Genomic DNA, 17,116 nt, shown 5'->3' with positions numbered 1-17,116 from the left:
TTTCATGCTGTGATACTGCTCTGTTGTTTCTTGTTAATATGCCCAAGGCGTTTTATAGTCAAAGAGAAAAAAGAAGACGGGAGAGGAATCAAATCCAAATTTCAGCAAGGCGTGGTGTGACTAGTAGCAATTGGGGAAAGCTAACAAATTATAATTATTCGAGTGGCCGGGTCTTATGGTTAAGTCCAAGGTCTCATTTTAGAGGTGAAGAAACAGAGGCCTCAGCCACTAGAGTAGCTTGTTCAAAGCCCCAAATGTTCTGGTCCGTCTCCCAGGGTCTTTCTTCCATCCTGAGAAGCTTGTGTTCTCCCTCACCATTGGAAAGGGCTCCCTGAGAGTTTGGGAAAGTCACGTGACGTTTTGGTTATTCTCAGTTTGTCCCCTCAGATGCAGCCTCAGCCATTCTTTGTCCTGTTCTGTGTCCAGGAAGCGAGGACCCCTTCCTTAGCCCCCAAGCTTCCAGCTGATGCCAAGGAGAGGTTCGGGTGTTTATCCTTCACATTCCTTCCAGCCAGGTGGGGGTTTTGCCAGTGGCTCTGCTCCTCAGGGAAGGCATGGCTCCAGCCACGTGGCCTCCCTTCATGGCTGCTGTTCGGTCACCCTGCATCCTCCCACCACTCTGGGGCAGGGGGCAGCAAGGGCTCCCTGCTGCCACCCCTCCCCAGATGGCTTCTCTGGCTCCTGCTCTGTACTCTGCCTGCCCTCTGGGTGCACTCCCTTTTATCAAAGTCTTTCCAGGTGAACTATCTGAGTGGGCTGGAGACTTCCTGCCAAGCCGGAAGGATACGCTAACGGCAGAGTTTTCCCTTTGAGAAATGAGGATAAAAACTGTCCAGTTGGGGTTTTGACAAGGGTCAAGTAGGGTCCTGTATGTAAACATGCTCGGTCTGGCCCAGCTAAATTGATGCATGCCTGCTGAGGCTTTCGATTTGAAGGCAGTGAATTGCAAACCAACTCCTGGGTCTAGAAACCCAACAGTGAGAGACGCTATGTTTTGCTGTTCTACCCTGGGCAGCTGTTAGCATCGATCTGCAAAGGATGTCCTGCCTCTCCTGCCTCCACCTTTTACTTGAAAGCCAAACACCAGAGTGACTCACTGGTGGCCTAATGCTACACAAAGAAGGGAAACTAGTTCTCAACAAGTGGGGTGTCATCAACTATGCTCCACTTAGAGTTCTGAGCCTAGGAGTCAGGACTAACCTTGGGAAAAAGATTAATGGGAAAAGTCCGTTCCGAGGTCTTCCTCACTCCGCTCTGCCAGGCTTCTCCCACTGCCCCATCTCTAGGACACTGACCCTCAGTCTTCCAAGGACTTCACCAAAGACCATGCCACGCCCTTTAATGTCAGTTGATTAAACTCAGTAAAATTCTACTAACGTCTATGGATATCGACAACACACAGGTGCTATCTCAGGTCGGGGGAAGACAGAAACGATCAAGATGTGTTGTTACTTCATCAGTGCCAGCAAATGCCGTTGTGGTTATCTGTGAAATTGCCTGATTAAAATAAACTTTTCAAACAGTCTGATAATCAGAGAGGGCCCTTCTAGATGCTACTGGCCATGCTTGCTTAGTGCTTAAGAGTGTGGATTTTGGAGCCATCAGCCCTGTTTTCAAAATTCAGCTCTATCACGTACTTGCTCTGCGACTTTGAGGAGGTGACTTAACCTCTGTCCAGCCTGTGCTGGAGCCCACTCCAGAAAACCGATGGTGTGTAAATCTTCCCAGCTCTGCAGTCACCAATGTCAGGTTGGTAGATTAAAACCTTCCATGAAGAGTGAAGATTTAGCCCATAGAAATGAGCAGATGTTACAAGTTGGGTGTTTTGGGGTTTTTTTTTTGCCTTCAGTCAGTTGTTGACATGTACTGCCTTTTCCCCTATATTTCTTGGCCTCTAGACTGGAACTAAATAGGAGCTACTTCATTGGGCTGCTGGGAGGATTAAACAACATTGAAGACATACGTGTCACATGGTGTTTGCCAGATATGTACGACCTGCTCTTGTGATTATTGTTCTAGCCCATGGCATTTCTCCTTGTTATTCCTCTGGGGAATGACACAGCAACCAAGCATTCTGGAAGCTGCAGGCTGCCCTGGCCAAGAGGGATGAAGTTCCTTCCACGTCCCTATCTAGAATCCTCTAAGACATCGTTTTCTAAAACAAAACAAAAATGGAATTCTTTGCTTGGGAATGACTCAGCTTCCTTTCAGGGAGGCATGACACTGCTTCCCAGGAGCCAACAGCGATTAGTAAAAGAAGGAAGGACCCCCCTGACCCCTGGCCGTCGTCAGACTGCTGGGCAAGGAAGGAGCTTGCTGATTAGGTGCGGGCTTGCAGACACCACCAGCACAGGTGCCCAACGGCTTCTCTCTAGGGAAGCTGGAGTTGAGTTTCTGGGGTTCCTGGGGTTGGGAGGGGTCAGGACATACAGCAGGGTAATAGGAAGGACATGGGGTGAGAAAAAGGTTCCTGCCAAGTTACTGAGAGACACATGATAGCTCAACTGGGAACGGAGAGTCAGGTTTAATATTGTTTCTGCTCCACACTTAATAATTGAGGTCAATGGTTTATCAAGTCGTCACTGAGGGCCACAGGGAGGCCAGGCGTCTAAGTGCAGAAAGGCGGCGGTGAGGTTGAGGCAGCGGGAACTAGAATCAGAGATTAAAGTGCTAGCCAGTACCTTGCTGATGCGACTGGGAGGCGTTCCAGAGACCCTCACCCCTGACTTTTCATTGTGCCAAAATTCGCACTTATTACATTAGCTCTCGAAAAAGCTTTTGGAAACGTGTGCTTCCCCACCAAGTAAAGGCAAAGTTGCCTAAATGATAAGTCTCACATTGGTGCAGAAGCTCCTATCCGATCAGTGACCATCTGCGGTCCCAGAGCTGGAAGCAGGATCTGGAAACTGCGCAGTCTTAGATGAGACGTGCGTGCGGTGAAAAGTGGACAAAGGCCTGATTTAAGGCGTGCTTTTGGTGCAATGGGCAGCTGAAGTAGGAACCCTGGGAAGTCAGATGGTGTGTCTTCCCTGGACGAGGTAAGGTGCTGGGTGCAGGGCAGGCAAAACGAAGTAGGAGCCTGGCCAACGTGCAAGAGGCGAGCCAAGGCCACCGTGGGGCCCGCAGGAAGCGCAGGGACCCGGCTGTTTGCTGGGCCTTTTCCTCATGCTAACTGATGAGTTAGGAGACTCAACAGGAAAGAAAGTTCTGATAGCAAACGGGGTCAAAAAACGGGAAGGGCACTCAGAGGGCAGTGGCCGCGGTGCAGCCCTGTGGCCCATCGGCAGCAAAGAGAGTGTATTTCTGGCTTGCAGATCTCGTTAGCAGGAGGAAATCAGGAAAGGGAAGTTGAGCATTTGAGGCCTGTGTAGATCGTGGGCTGATCTCACCCTATTTAGTGCTTGCAGGTGGGGAGCCGCCACGGCCTCTGGACAGCCTGGGGACAGCAGGTCTGGGAGCTTGATGGCCTGAGCTCAGGGGAAGTCTGAGCATCCGTCACCCTCTCTGCCTGGAACATGTGCCCGGCTCGTTAATACTCCCAAGAAGTGTTAGTATAAGAAGTGCCCGTAATAGTGCTCTAATAGCCTGTATTGTCTCAATCTCCCTCTCTCTTTCTCAAAATCCCTCCCTCCCTCCCTCTCTGAAGGACACATGCTATTGGACCAGAGGTTTCGAATCTTCCAGAAATCACTTTAGCATGCAGGAGAGAGACAGTCTTTCCTCCACTGTGTAAATCTATATGGACCCTAAACGTCAGGCCTGTGCCTCACACTGGGGAAGCAGCAGCGAGGAGGAGGCCCAGAGGGGCTCTACTATCCGTATCACCTTGGTCTGGCTTTTTCTGTAGACTTCAGAGCTGCTCATCCTGACTCCCTGGACTCACCTTCGGCTTTTCTCCCTTGTGCTCTGGAAAGCAGAGTAAATTCAAACGCGAGGTGCAAGGCATAGACGTTTCTTTTCTAAGGATTCATACTTTATTTTTTTTGTCCCTAAAACTGGCCTGCCACGCACTCTACTTTGAATCAACACCTAGGAAAGCTCATTTCCTCACCTGTGAAATGATGAATACTTATGGATCGCGCCCGTAAGATGATATACTATGAAGAATCAATGAAACAATGCATAGAAAGTCCTTATAGAGTGCTTGGCACTTCTAAGCACTCAGAAATGTTAGCTGTAATTGTTATTGTTGTTGTGAAAAGTATTTAAAACTGACCAAAATTGTAATGGGTATTGGCCCAGGGACAACATATTAACAAAGCCAGGGACCGAGTTGATATGCATATTACTAAATATCTGAAGAAAGGTAACGTCCTACTGGGAAGATTTGCCTATTCCTGGTAGACAGGTCTATTCACACGTCAGACTAGATTGCTGACAAACTTCAGTGAGTACTTGGTTTTTAGTCTTATCACAAATCTACCTCACACATCTATGTTGGAGGATGGTACAGTGTTTTGTGTTGAGACAGAGGAGGGAGTAGTGAGAATGCCCCAATAAACAAATGGATTAATTTTGGTGAGCAACCTTTGCTTTTGGTCTTATAACACGTGGCAAGACATTTACTTCATTTTAGGATTTTCAGTTGTTTTTCTGTTGAAAGTGCACCTTCAGAGGCAACAAATCTTTCTCCTGACATTGAATATGAGTCCTAAAAGAAGTGTTGCTGCTTTCCTTTTGAGGGATTTTTTTTAGTTTTTTTTTCCCCGTTAAGTTTTAGCAATAGAAAAATATGGACATCCAACATCCACTGGGCTATGATAAAATGGAAACATACATCCCTTGTTTATCCATCACTACAAAGCATAAGAAAACTCATGAGTCACCCATAGACATGCTCCCTTTATTTTTTTATAAAACCAGATGGGTATTCGTGTTTCAAAAAAACAAGGTTGAGGAAAAGCACAGTTGATGGAATGTCCCCACTGCGTATGGGTCAATTATCTTCATTGCAGAAACACTAGACAGTAGATGAGAGACGAAGCAGTGTGCACAGAAGCCGACTGCCCTTGCACATGCTCATTGGCCTGTTGATGTAAGAAGGGCCCAAGGAGTTCAATATGCCAGCAATGGATTGGAAATCCCTCCTCGCCTTCCTTCAGCCCTGGCCACATATTTGTCAATGCAAATTAACAGCTGGGCATAGTCAATAAAAGATGAGTTAAAGACAGTTATCAAGCCTTTGGAAAACGAGACGTCCTGCCCAACTTTGCTGAGAATGTGACATGTGCACCTACTTTCAGAATCATTCAGCTATTTCTTTAAGATCACCCAATAAGTTTTGACCCAGTAAACCATTCTGTTTTGTGTCCTCAGCACCTACCGCAGTGCTCCACTTTGAGTAGGGACAGAGTAAACACTGCAGGCGGAGAGGACGCCATCAGCAGTGCAGGTGCCCAGTTACTTCTGTAACGACCCTGATTGGAATGCTGATCCTGCACAGTCAAGATGCCTGCCTTCAGTGAAAGCACTCGGACCCTGAGGAAGTGAGATGATTTGGCTTCCCTGGCCTTCCATTTCCTCCCCTGAAAACAAAGAGCTTGGACTTTCTCTGGTTATTTCCAGCTCAGTGAAGGAGAGAGGTCAAATCCGTGTTTTGTCACCCCGGGGGTCCCTTTTCTTCTGTGTGAGTAACTTGGTCTTGAGGCTCCTCTCTTTCTTTTTACTCTTTCTCCTGTTCTTCCTTCTTTCCCATTGTTTCCTATATATAGTCACGCACCAGAAAATATGTAAAGGCAATGGGAAAATACGGTTTCTGCCCGAATTCTGTATCCCCTAAAAGACATTGTGGAAAGGCTGATCAGACGCCGTGTTCCCTGTGGGCTTCTATTTTTATTGCTCCCTCTGACTTACATTTTCATGTTTATTTCAACTTTGGCTATAATTTCTTTTACTATCCCAGATAAGGTAAAGACTAATGCTAATCTGTGTTCTTTTAGCTGGGCATTACCAAAAAGCACTGTTTCTTTTCAGATGCCTTGCCCTGGCCATGTTGCAGCATTGACAATTTTAACTACTTCCTGTGACTCTTAATCATGTGCCTAAAGGAAATAGATAAAACGCGAGGAGAGAATTCAGCTCAGCGAATGTTTACTCATCATCTCTCATGTGCCTGGCTCTGGCGCTAGGTGTCTAGAGGGTACAAAGATGAGTACGGAGCCTGAAGGAGGAGGCAGGAGAAGCTGAGCGAGAATTTACTTATGCACGAGTTCATGTAAGAAAGGGCCAGAGCGCTTGGAGTACGTAAGCAAGGAAGAGATTCGGTACCTGGGTGGAGGTGATATGTTTGTGGAAGTCTTTGAGGGTTGACAAGGTGAAGTCTTTCCATATTCCTGAGTGCTGGGTATGGTATTCAGACCTTCCTCTCTTGGCCCTAGGGTGTCATGGAAGGTTTTTTACACCAAGAAACCATGATCCCACTGGTGTTGAGGGAAGGTGAATCTGGCAGGAATGCTCAGGGTAGTTGGTAGATGTGGGACAGGGGGAGGGGCACCTGGAAGGAGCTTCCTCTGAGTCCTGCTCCTGGTTGTAAGGCTTCTTTGCCAATCCCCACTCCATGTGGTTGAAGCAGCTCACAGCTATAAAAATGTGTTGACCCAAGAGGTTTAATATTAACCAAAGTTATAGTCAAAGTCAATTTGGAGGATTCAAGAAAAAAAAATCTGATGCTAATAGAGAAATAGAAGTCAATATTTGTCATGTGAGTCACAGGCTTGAAATAGAAAAGTAAAACACATCAAGCTGCAGCTCCCAGAGGGCCTGGGTTACCCAGGGCAGCAGATCGGCAAACCAGGCTGGACCACCCTCTAGGACTGTTTCAGAATTTCCTCTGGCCCCTTCCTCTAATTCCTAAATTCCAGAGCACGAGATTCTAGTGGAATTTACCAGATAGTCAGCCCCAGTGAAGTCATGGCTTGTTTTGAGAGGGTCAATGGAAAAAGATCTGCCCCCCCCCCCCCAGCTGTGTGTAACCTTTCTGTGTAGAGATGTGACATGGCACTAACTTACATGATTTTGTTGTGATTTTGTTTTCTAGTCCACATTTCATTCCTCAGTGATTATCACTGTGGAAGTCCCAGTCTGTCTGTCTCCTGTTCTGGAGAAAGAAAAGAGGAGATACAATAAATAGAAATATATGCTGATATTTTTGATATATATTAAATGCATTTTTATAGAATAATACATATTTTTTGTCTTAGCAAAGGTTTGTTATAATAATCCCCAAAGGGAAGGTGTTATCCCTGCTGGGAGTCTGCCAGATTGAGGAGCTTCTAGATTGTTCTTTGATAAGATGGTCTCTCTGAGCATTGATCTGGCTTGGTTCTAGCTCTGAGGTTAATCCCAGATGGAGGCTTGAATGGGATTTACTGAGAAAGTTTGAAAACTAGGGGATTAATGAGGATGAAGGAAAAAGAGAGCATAATTCACATCTATGCGTATGAGAGGTGGCAAGCATACCCTATGAACAGACGTTACTGTCTTACCACAGTGCCTTTGCTGGTGGACGGTGTGTGATGTGTGACAAGAAAGACTAACATTAGCTGCACTTCACCCAGTGTATTGGAGTGTCTTAGAGCCAGATAGCGTCTTATCACTAGTGCCCACAGGAAGAATAACTCATTCAAAACTGAGTCTTCAAGGGCTACAGTGGGTTTGGTCATAGTCTGATGTTTTAGCCCAGACTTCCCTTAAAATGAATCCTCTGGAAGGCCTGAGTAATAAATGTGTTAGACTCAGGATTCCTCTGATCCTTTTTTTATTTGGTTTGCAGGAAGCACAGCTCATAAAGTTCAGCATGGACAATATCTGCTTCAGTGAGATGCTTACGTTACCTGGCTGTGAGATTAAAGATGATCAGACAAGGAAGAAGTAGCCAATGGTGATGAAAGGATGGGGTCTGGGCAGGGTTGACTGGCGATTGATGATCAAGGCTGGGCAAATAGCTTCAGTGTTCCACCTCTGAGTTGAACATTTTGTCCTCTTTTCTATCCAGACCTGGTAACGATTGGGTGACTTATCCTAAGTCACCGGTCCCTGACCCCATCTGCTTCCTCATCAGCACGATGGTCATAACTACATCTCCCTCCCAGCATGTTTGGAGAACTAATTAATGCTTATGTGGTATTTTAAGATCACTGATAAAAGGCACTTTACCTGCCCAGGGTGTTATTACGTGATTTTATTTTCCTCTTCATCGTCAGAATTGAGTCAGGCATAATCTAGAAGTGAGACAAATTTGTTAAATGTGTAATATGAAGGCCATCCTAAGAGTTGGGTTTCTATCAGACTAGACATTGCACTTGAACTATACACGTCAGGAGAGGTGCTGAGTTATGCTTTGGAGAAATTTCAGTTGCTTTCAGATTTGTCTATCAGGTTCCATTTTCTGACTCTACTTAGACCTCCTTCAAAATGGTAAATCATTAAGAGCATAGCATCTGCGCACATTACCCATAAAAATGGACTTAGTCCCTGGCTTTAGAAATGCCCAAACAACACATGACTCTTTGCAGACTTGTGTCTCGTCCCCTAGAAGATTGTGTGTCCCTTTGGGCAGTGGACAGGATATATATTAACTGGTAATTTCAGTTTATTATGCTCATGTGAAAATTGGATAGTCGCTACTACCCTCCAGGATAGGACCCTCCTCTTACAAAACTCAGAATTATGATACATGTGAGGTGAAGGTTAAGAGGGCTTTTTTTCCCTGCCAAGGAAGGGACACTGGTCTGAAAGCTTGCATGGTTATTACAGGATACTTCCATCAGATCTTTCGAAAGAAAGGTGGAGATGACCAAAGGGCAAGAGGTCACCTACGTAATAAGATCCATGTGAGACATTAATTAAAATGGAATGCTGAAGGAAGATATGTATGTCCTGACCATGTACTTCCCTATAGAGTTACTCTAAGTGGATCTTCATCCTCCTTGTGATTTTTCAAAAGGCCACATCCATTTCCTCTGGAATTCTTCCTAGGTTCATGGAGGCTACATCTCAATGTTATCCAGTTGCACATCTTTTCCTGGGGAAATAGTTTACGCTTCTTTCACTGTATCTCTAACATGGTCTGTGACCCTTAGGAACCACAATGCCATGTGCAGTAGAGGAATCGTGTGTATTTGAGCAAAATATGAGTGAAATGTATATGCAGTATAGATCTGTCTCTACAAATGAAGCATATTATTTTAAGATAATTGTATTTTCCTTGATGCTACATCCTGGTTGTTGTTTTTTTTCTTGTCCTGTAATCCTCATCCAATCACAACTGCTCAGCCAAAGTCTGAAGTTGCATACAAAGTATATATGACCTTTTACTCACTTCGATATACAAAAAAAGCATCCTACAGGGTGTGTCCATCACAGCCCTTCTGAATAGAGAGCAAAGATCATTTCTTGGAATTTGGCCTAAGGTTGAAGGGGGAGGGGTAGGTGCAAAGGCTGAGTGTCAAGGTGGGGCCAAACCCATACTTTCTAAGCAGCTTCCATTTCCCATCGCCACGCAACATGCTACAAAGGCGTTTGAATCAAGAGAGGGACTTTGGGTAAAGAACAGGTAGGACAGGCTAACACCGTGGATCCTGGAACAGGGCAGGGACATAGAGAGCCAATGAAAAGAACGCTTCAACTGGGAGTTGGAAGAGTAAGCTGCTGAGGACCCCGTGGCCCATGTTCATACAGATATTTGCAGGAGGACCCAGACTGAAGATCGGGGCTGGAGGTAGGGAGGGAGGACGGGGGTCACTTCGTGCCGTGGTTCTATTGGGAACCAATCTGCATGAATTTGGAAAACCAAAGCTTTAAAAAAAAACCCTTTACATGAACAGGGCCATGAGCATGAATACCCAGGATATGCCCCAAACTATGTTTTGAGTGGGTTCAGACTAGTTAAGGCATACTAGTTAGGGCCCTGGTCTGGTGAAGAGAGAAACTGAGGTAGGACAGGGCAAGAATTTAGGGGCCACCTTACATATCAACCTTACAGAGAGCAGCAGTTTCCAGTGATCCAAACCACAGGGTCTACAGAGATGCCAGCCCACAGCTCGCTCAAGTCTGCACATGCTTGCTACCCATCAGAAAGGGAGTCTGTTTCCTCACCTCTTGAATCTGGGTGGACCTGGGGATTTGCTCTAATCAATGGAATGCTGCAGAAGGCATATTCTGGGACTTCCAAACTCAGGCCTTAAGAGATCTTGTCATTTAAGCTTTGACCCCTGCATCTCTGAGAAAACCCAGGCGATCCTGCTAAAAAGAGAGAGAGCAGGTGGAGAGAGAGCCCCTGGGGGACGAGAAACCACATGGAGGTTTCTTGAGGAGAGGCAGGGAGGAGGAGAGCCCAGGTAACCCTGTGGACATCCAGCACAAAGCCACGTTGGATCCTCCGACTGAGCCCAGCCACCAGCTGAGCACCGCTGTGTGAAGAAGTCCAGCCAGCCGCACGACGCAGAGACAGGCCGTCCCACTAAGCCCTGCCTGAATTCCTGACCCACACAATCATGAGCAATAAAACGATGGCTGTTTTAAGCCACTCTGTCTTGAGGTGATGTGTAACAGTTAGCTGTGGATTACTGCCACAGTGTCACAGTGTCCCTGGAACACTCAGGCAGGATCGAAGATTTGTAACCTCTCAGATGAGCTAAGTGAGGTTTGGAAGAGGGAGAGTTAGGCAGAAATGTGCCAGCAGTGTGGTCTTTCTGGTTTAGAATAAAACCCCAGAGTTCCCAAATTACAGCTCTTTTTTGGAGAAGACTGGCAAACTAAGAGTGTAAAGGCAGAAGTTTTCAGTACAAATTGTATGGTGCTTATGAAGGTCAAGCCATTTGCCCCCTCCTCCAACCCCCTTCCTATTTGCTGCTGATGAAACTTCTAATAGGTTCCCTTTCTTGGTCAGAACTGATGAAGGTGGCTGTGTAGACTGGATGCTGGAGTAACTGGTGGGGTTATCTCCACCAGCTGGTGCTGTGTAGACTGGATGCTAGAGTAACTGGTGGGGTTATCTCCACCAGCTGGTGCTGTTTAACCGGCTCCTGTGCCCACTGCCCAGCTGAGAGCTAAAGAGAAGCCCGTCCCCACCAACCAGACAGTAAGGAAGGTTTGGGGTGAAACACTTGGCTATCACCTGAAAAGAGATAGAAAGATAAATAAGACGTAGTTCATTTGTAAAAAGTCCACCATCTTGGGTTGTACTTTGATTGATTATTTGTCTTTCTTTCTTTCTTTTTTTTTTTCTTTTTTTTTTTTTTTTTTTTTGTATTTTTCTGAAGCTGGAAACGGGAAGGCAGTCAGATAGACTCCCACATGCGCCCAACCGGGATCCACCCGGCACGCTCACCAGGGAGCGATGCTCTGCCCATCCAGGGCATCGCCCTGTCATGACCAGAGCCACTCTAGCACTTGGGGCAGAGGCCAAGGAGCCATCCCCAGCGCCCGGGCCATCCTTGCTCCAATGGAGCCTTGACTACGGGAGGGAAAGAGAGAGACAGAGAGGAAGGAGAGGGGAAGGGGTAGAGAAGCAGATGGGCACCTCTCCTGTGTGCCCTGGCCAGGAATCAAACCCGGGACTTCCACACGCCAGGCTGACTGGCCAGGGCTTTTCTTTCAAAGCTTCTCATGATAGTGACATTAATCAGATCTCTCGAGTCAAAGCATGCCAGGGTGATAGAATGGGAGAGCCATGCCAGGTTCTGCTGACCTCTAGGGCAGGAATTCAAACCTGGGGACAGACTCAGAGATAGCCTGGTTTGCCAGGATAAGAGGGCATAGTTTTGTATGTAATTCTAATACCCACACGTCTTTTTTTTTTAAGCCTATTTATTTTCAATGTCTCGTGGATATAGAAACAAATATTCAGCAAGAATTTATTAAATCTCTGTTATATGAGTCCCAAGCTAAGCCTATTGTGGAAGGACAGAGAAGTCTTCCTGACACATTCGCCTGGGCACAGTAAGGTAGTTCTTATTTTGCTGTTGTTGTTATGTGCACTCGTTCTAATAAATTTTGGTTTGTCCATGCTTCGTGTTGAACTTCTCAAAGGTGTGGCGAAATTGAGGCAAGAGTACAAATCTGTATCATGGATTCAATCCCTAAAAGGCAGGACGGTGGTAAGAGAGGAGTGGTGGTGGGTGGGTGGGGGAGGATAGGTTATCTACAAGCTGGCTCCTCCTTCTACTCTTTAACTGAGACTATGATGAATGAACCCAAGCTTAACTCCTTTTCATGTCCTGTAGCTTGTGTTTGAGTGCGTGTCATTCTAGGGCTATAAAGGTGTTGGCGATGAATTCATCATTGTTTCCTGGGAACTATTAGTGCAATTTCATCAGGTCTCAGCTTAACCCATCAAACGGCGGTGAAGATCAGGAACAATTTGCCTTTCTAGTCTAACTCGGGCTGACTTTACTCAGCTTAAAAATGCTTAAAGTCCCAAGGGAATCAATAACTTCTCTTTTGATGGGAAAAGCCCTCTTAATCTGACATTTCCTCACATTCTAGCCATACCTTATGCTGAGGAACCAGGAGATTTCCGGGTCCCTGATATCTGATTTAATGATTTGTGGAAGGCAAGAATGTTAACTTAGTTAATTACTTAAAACTGACTGATAAGGTATCAGACAGGTTAATTTGCTGCTTCTCTAGCCTCTCCCAGAGAACTTGAACCAAAGCCTCTCTCTCCATGGGTAATCTTTATTGCACGCCACATGGAAGGTTAAGGGCTTACGAAGGGCACAAGAATTCTGTTCCTTGTGTTTTCATTTACTTGTGATAACCTTATCCTGTCCTCAACAACCAATTGTGATGTCACAATTGGGATATTCTTGTGATAGAAAATAGATAGAAAAAGAACCTTGGCAGATAGACCTTGTTTACACGGAGAGATGGGATTTAGCAATAGAGGGTAGAGTATAAAACATTCTAGATTTAATTCAAACACACACTGTTATCAGAGTGTCATCGGGAAGACACACATCTGGGGATCCTGTGAGCTAAACATTGTTTTTGCCTCCTGACCTTTTCCCTGACAGCCATCTCCTCCACTGAGTTCTAGAACCCCAGATCCAGAAGTATCCTGAAAAGATCAATTGGCAGTTCCGTTTGGATGCAGAGGTTTGGGAATATGCTGCTTAGCCTCATCGGGGAAGCCTGTTATGTATATATTCTTCAGGAGGTAGTAATTCTTTGAAAGGAGCCTATAAAGGAGTTAGTGTTTTATACACTCTTATTTCAGGAAATGAGATGGTTAAAGTCAAAAAGTTTAAAAGTGAATTATAAATTGGGATGGTTTCAATTATTTATTTGCATTTAATATCCCAAAGAATATTTCTAAATGATAAAAAAAAAAGCCCTTTGGGAGGACAGAGAATTTCACAATATGATTCAATTTCATATTAGAAGTTTTTTTTTAAATATACCAACAATAAGATATAAATATAACATTTGTAGTAGTATAGACAGAAGATATGCATTCAAGAGTAATTTTACCTAGACCCCCAATGAATATTCAGACAATTCAAAATGACCTCACACTTCATCTTTTCCAGCCAGGCTTTATTCTTATTAAAATGCACATGTACCTGTATACTTTTACTTATTTATTAGACTTTGTTTTCAATTTAAATGAGTGAGATCATTGTGATCAGTGAATACAGGCTTCATATGTGGGTTGAGCAGGAAGTAAAATTCATTTATATATTATCACCTAAAACATTATGTCATTAATATTACAACAGACACAACAGTGCCTTAACAATGAAGACCACAGAAAAGTTGGACAAAGTTTGGAAATAGTGGCGGTCCTAAAAAAAGGACATAGTAAGTATTTAGTATCAAGTCTTGGAGACTTCAGTTAAAATTGTATTGTAATTCTGTCTATTAAGCAAATTTTATTCAATGTAACTAACAATGAGAAAAAGAAGAATCATCAGGTAATTCCTTGATTAATTTTTTTAAAACCCAGTGTCTTACTAGTTCCAGAGTCTAGAGGCAGTCTGTATCTATGAGCCTCTGACAATGTGTGGATTAAGTAAGCCATCCACCTGTCACCAGGTAAAGGAGACTTAGTCCCCTGGCCTTCTATACATACACAGGGGAATTTCCAACAGGGTTATATATGTGTAGCTTTTAATTCACATATTAGAATTGCTCTTGGTCCACGCTGCAGAATTTATCCTACAGTACAATTTTGCTAATGACAAAGAAAGAAGAAAAAAAAAAGGCCAATAAAGTACAATATTTTCAACTATCCCAAACTGCAGTCTAGTGAAAATGCCCCAGAGGATGCCTAATTATCCAAGGCAAATAGCGCTGTGTAGCACTTCACTACTTTAGTGATTTTAAAAAAAAGAATTATCTCAACCTTCAGGTTTCTTTGCAATAATCACTCTGTGCTGCAGATTAGATAGTTATAGAACAGAACACCACTGACATCATAATCTTTCGAGTGCTCCGCAGGGGTGGAGGGAGGAGGGTGTTCAAGCTGCAGAGGTAAGTCAGACCAAGAGAAAGCAATGCATAGGCGCTTCCCAATGTATAGGGAAGGAGAGCTCAGGGAGAGGAAAGAGCAGTCAGGGACAGAAGGACAGTACACGTGGCAGGTAGGGCATCTTTCAGACAGCCTAGTTAAAGTATAAAAACTAGCTCTGCAACCTCCTGCTTCCACAGCTTTAGGTATGCCACTTAACCTTTCTGGTTCTCTAGAATTTTAACATTAGTATTGCCTTCAGAGTCATAAAGATTCAACGGCATAGGTGTGAATCATTTAGCATAGCGCCTAAGAAAACTCCATAAACAGTGGGTGTTATGTCAAAAACTATATTGTTGTTGTTGTTGTTGTTGTGAGCTTTAAAAGCTCGCTTTGTGATAAAAGACACACATACCCACAAAGAGCTCTATGAAATGAAACTCTTTTGATCCAAGGTGACATGTATGATATTACGTTTATTTTATGGACAATTCCTACCTATTTGCTTATTGAACTAGTATCTTTCTCAACCACATTCTTACAGGCACTATTCCAGTCATTTGGAATACAAAAGTAAATCAAGCAAGAGTTCTAGTCCCCAAGAAGCACCCAGTCTACAAGGGAGACAGTCACATAAATAATTATAATAAAGCCTGACCAGGCGGTGGCGCAGTGGATAGAGCATCAGACTGGGATGCAGAGGATCCAGGTTCAAGACCCCGAGGTCGCCAGCTTGAACGCAGGCTCATCTGGTTTGAGCAAAAGTTCACCAGCTTGGACCCAAGGTCACTGGCTCGAGCAAGGGGTTACTCGGTCTGCTGAAGGCCCACGGTCAAGGCACATGCGAGAAAGCAATCAATGAATAATTAAGGTGTCACAACAAAAAACTAATGATTGATGCTTCTCATCTCTCTTCGTTCCTGTCTGTCCCTATCTATCCCTTTCTCTGACTCTCTCTCTGTCTCTATAAAAAAAAAATTACAATAAAATATAGGAAGGAAAATAAGGTTGCAACAGCAACCTGAAAGCAAGGTGACTAACTCAGGTTGTGGGAGTTGTGAAAGCCGGCATGAAGGCAGCCCCCAATTTGAGTCTTGTAAGATGAGTAAGACGCTTTCCAGACTGCAAAACAGAGAAAGAATATTCCCGTTAAAGGGGCAGCATGGGCAATATTAGCAAGGCATGACAGTGCCTAGTGTTTCATGAATGTAGGGCAGGGAACTGTGGGAGATAAGGCTGGAGAGTTACATAGAGCAACTGGCAGACGTGGGAAAAGGAGGGAGGAGGGAGACAGAATTTGAAGATGAAAAATCCGGTGGGAGTAACTGATGTAAGCCTGGAAGAAATGCCCTGAGCGGAGGAGAAGTGATCAGTGCAGAGGTGATTGTGTCTGGCCTTAACAGACAGAGAAGTACTCATCATCCAAGAATGCAGGAGAAGAAGGAAGTAAAGATGGGTGTGGGTGAAGATAAGCTTATAGATAGTGGAAGACAGAAGGAGTTCACCTAGGCAAGCTTCTCTGATTTTAATGTAATAGATGCAGGTTATCCATTGAGATTTGAAGTGTGGGCTGGACTGAACTGGAGATTTGAGGAAGGGGTGAAAGTCTGGAAGCATGGCTCAAGGAATTTAGCAACTGTGAATGAATAAATTATTGGATTGTGCAAGTGCCCAGTGGAAGTTAAGACAAAGCCTTTGTGGTAGCATCCTTTGACATGACCTCATGATTCGCTGTGGCCATCTGCAGTTTCCCAGGTTTAAGAAAAATGAGGGCAAGTAATAGTATTATTCTAGATGCAGCATGAAAAAAAAAATAGGAGCACAGGAATGTGTTCATGAGAGAAGTTATGGAATGATCATATAGAAGATCCAGGTGACATATGACAAAGACAGAGGTCAGTAGACTATGGAGACATCAAGCATGCAAGATGAAAAGATCAAGGATCACCACAGGTAAAGGAAAAGAGACTTGGAAGGACAGGAGGTCGGGGAGTGGAAGTCAGGGTTTAAGTTTTCTGATATGTAGCAGTTCTGGGTAGTGGTCAAGTCTAGGATGTGGATCTTGGAGTGGTTAACTGCCGTGGAGTGGAAATAAAGTTCATTTTTATTTTTAAAAAATAGGTAAAAAAATTGAAGAGGCAGGTATTGGATAAGCTGGATATATGGATATTACAGATTGATCACAAGAGGTAGATTGGAGATGATGGTTATAATTCCAATGCTATTCTCCACCAAATGATGGCATGGACTTATCGCAAATGACAATGACAAGGGCAGGGAGATGAAGATACGGTCAGATTCAGAGGGATGAGATTTGGTGGGGGCAAGGGTGAAAAAGTCATCTTGGAGCTTTGAAAGGGCTACTGTTGGGCAGATAAAATGTATTGAATATTATGCTCACTTTGTTAAAGATGGCACTGCCCACATGGAAGCTGTCGCCCAGGTGATATTAATGTGTGTTGGGGGTGGGCTGGGGGTGGCCCCTTGTAGCCTGGGGCTTGGTTTTAGGACTAAGCCTTTCCCACCCTTTTTGCTGTGGAGAGGTACAATCCAATTATACCTCAGATAAGTGACTTTGTATTAGAGACTTCCCCTATTTTGTATATTGGATTAAAGGTTATGAATCTACAGTATAAAATGAGGGCAGAACAGGAGCGTGCTCTG

At 44.5% G+C, this 17,116-nt stretch overlaps 1 long non-coding RNA gene across 1 annotated transcript in view; it reads left to right on the top strand.

The window, feature by feature from the left end:
* LOC136309555 (uncharacterized) overlaps window positions 1-17,116 on the top strand; it is a 28,416-nt gene that overhangs the window by 3,359 nt on the left and 7,941 nt on the right. The gene's annotated exons all lie outside the window — the stretch shown is intronic.

Source organism: Saccopteryx bilineata, chromosome 6, assembly GCF_036850765.1.
Source record: "Saccopteryx bilineata isolate mSacBil1 chromosome 6, mSacBil1_pri_phased_curated, whole genome shotgun sequence".
Lineage (NCBI taxonomy): Eukaryota > Metazoa > Chordata > Mammalia > Chiroptera > Emballonuridae > Saccopteryx > Saccopteryx bilineata.
The sequence above is the reverse complement of the archived record's forward strand: the minus strand, read 5'-3'. Positions and strand labels throughout refer to the sequence as shown.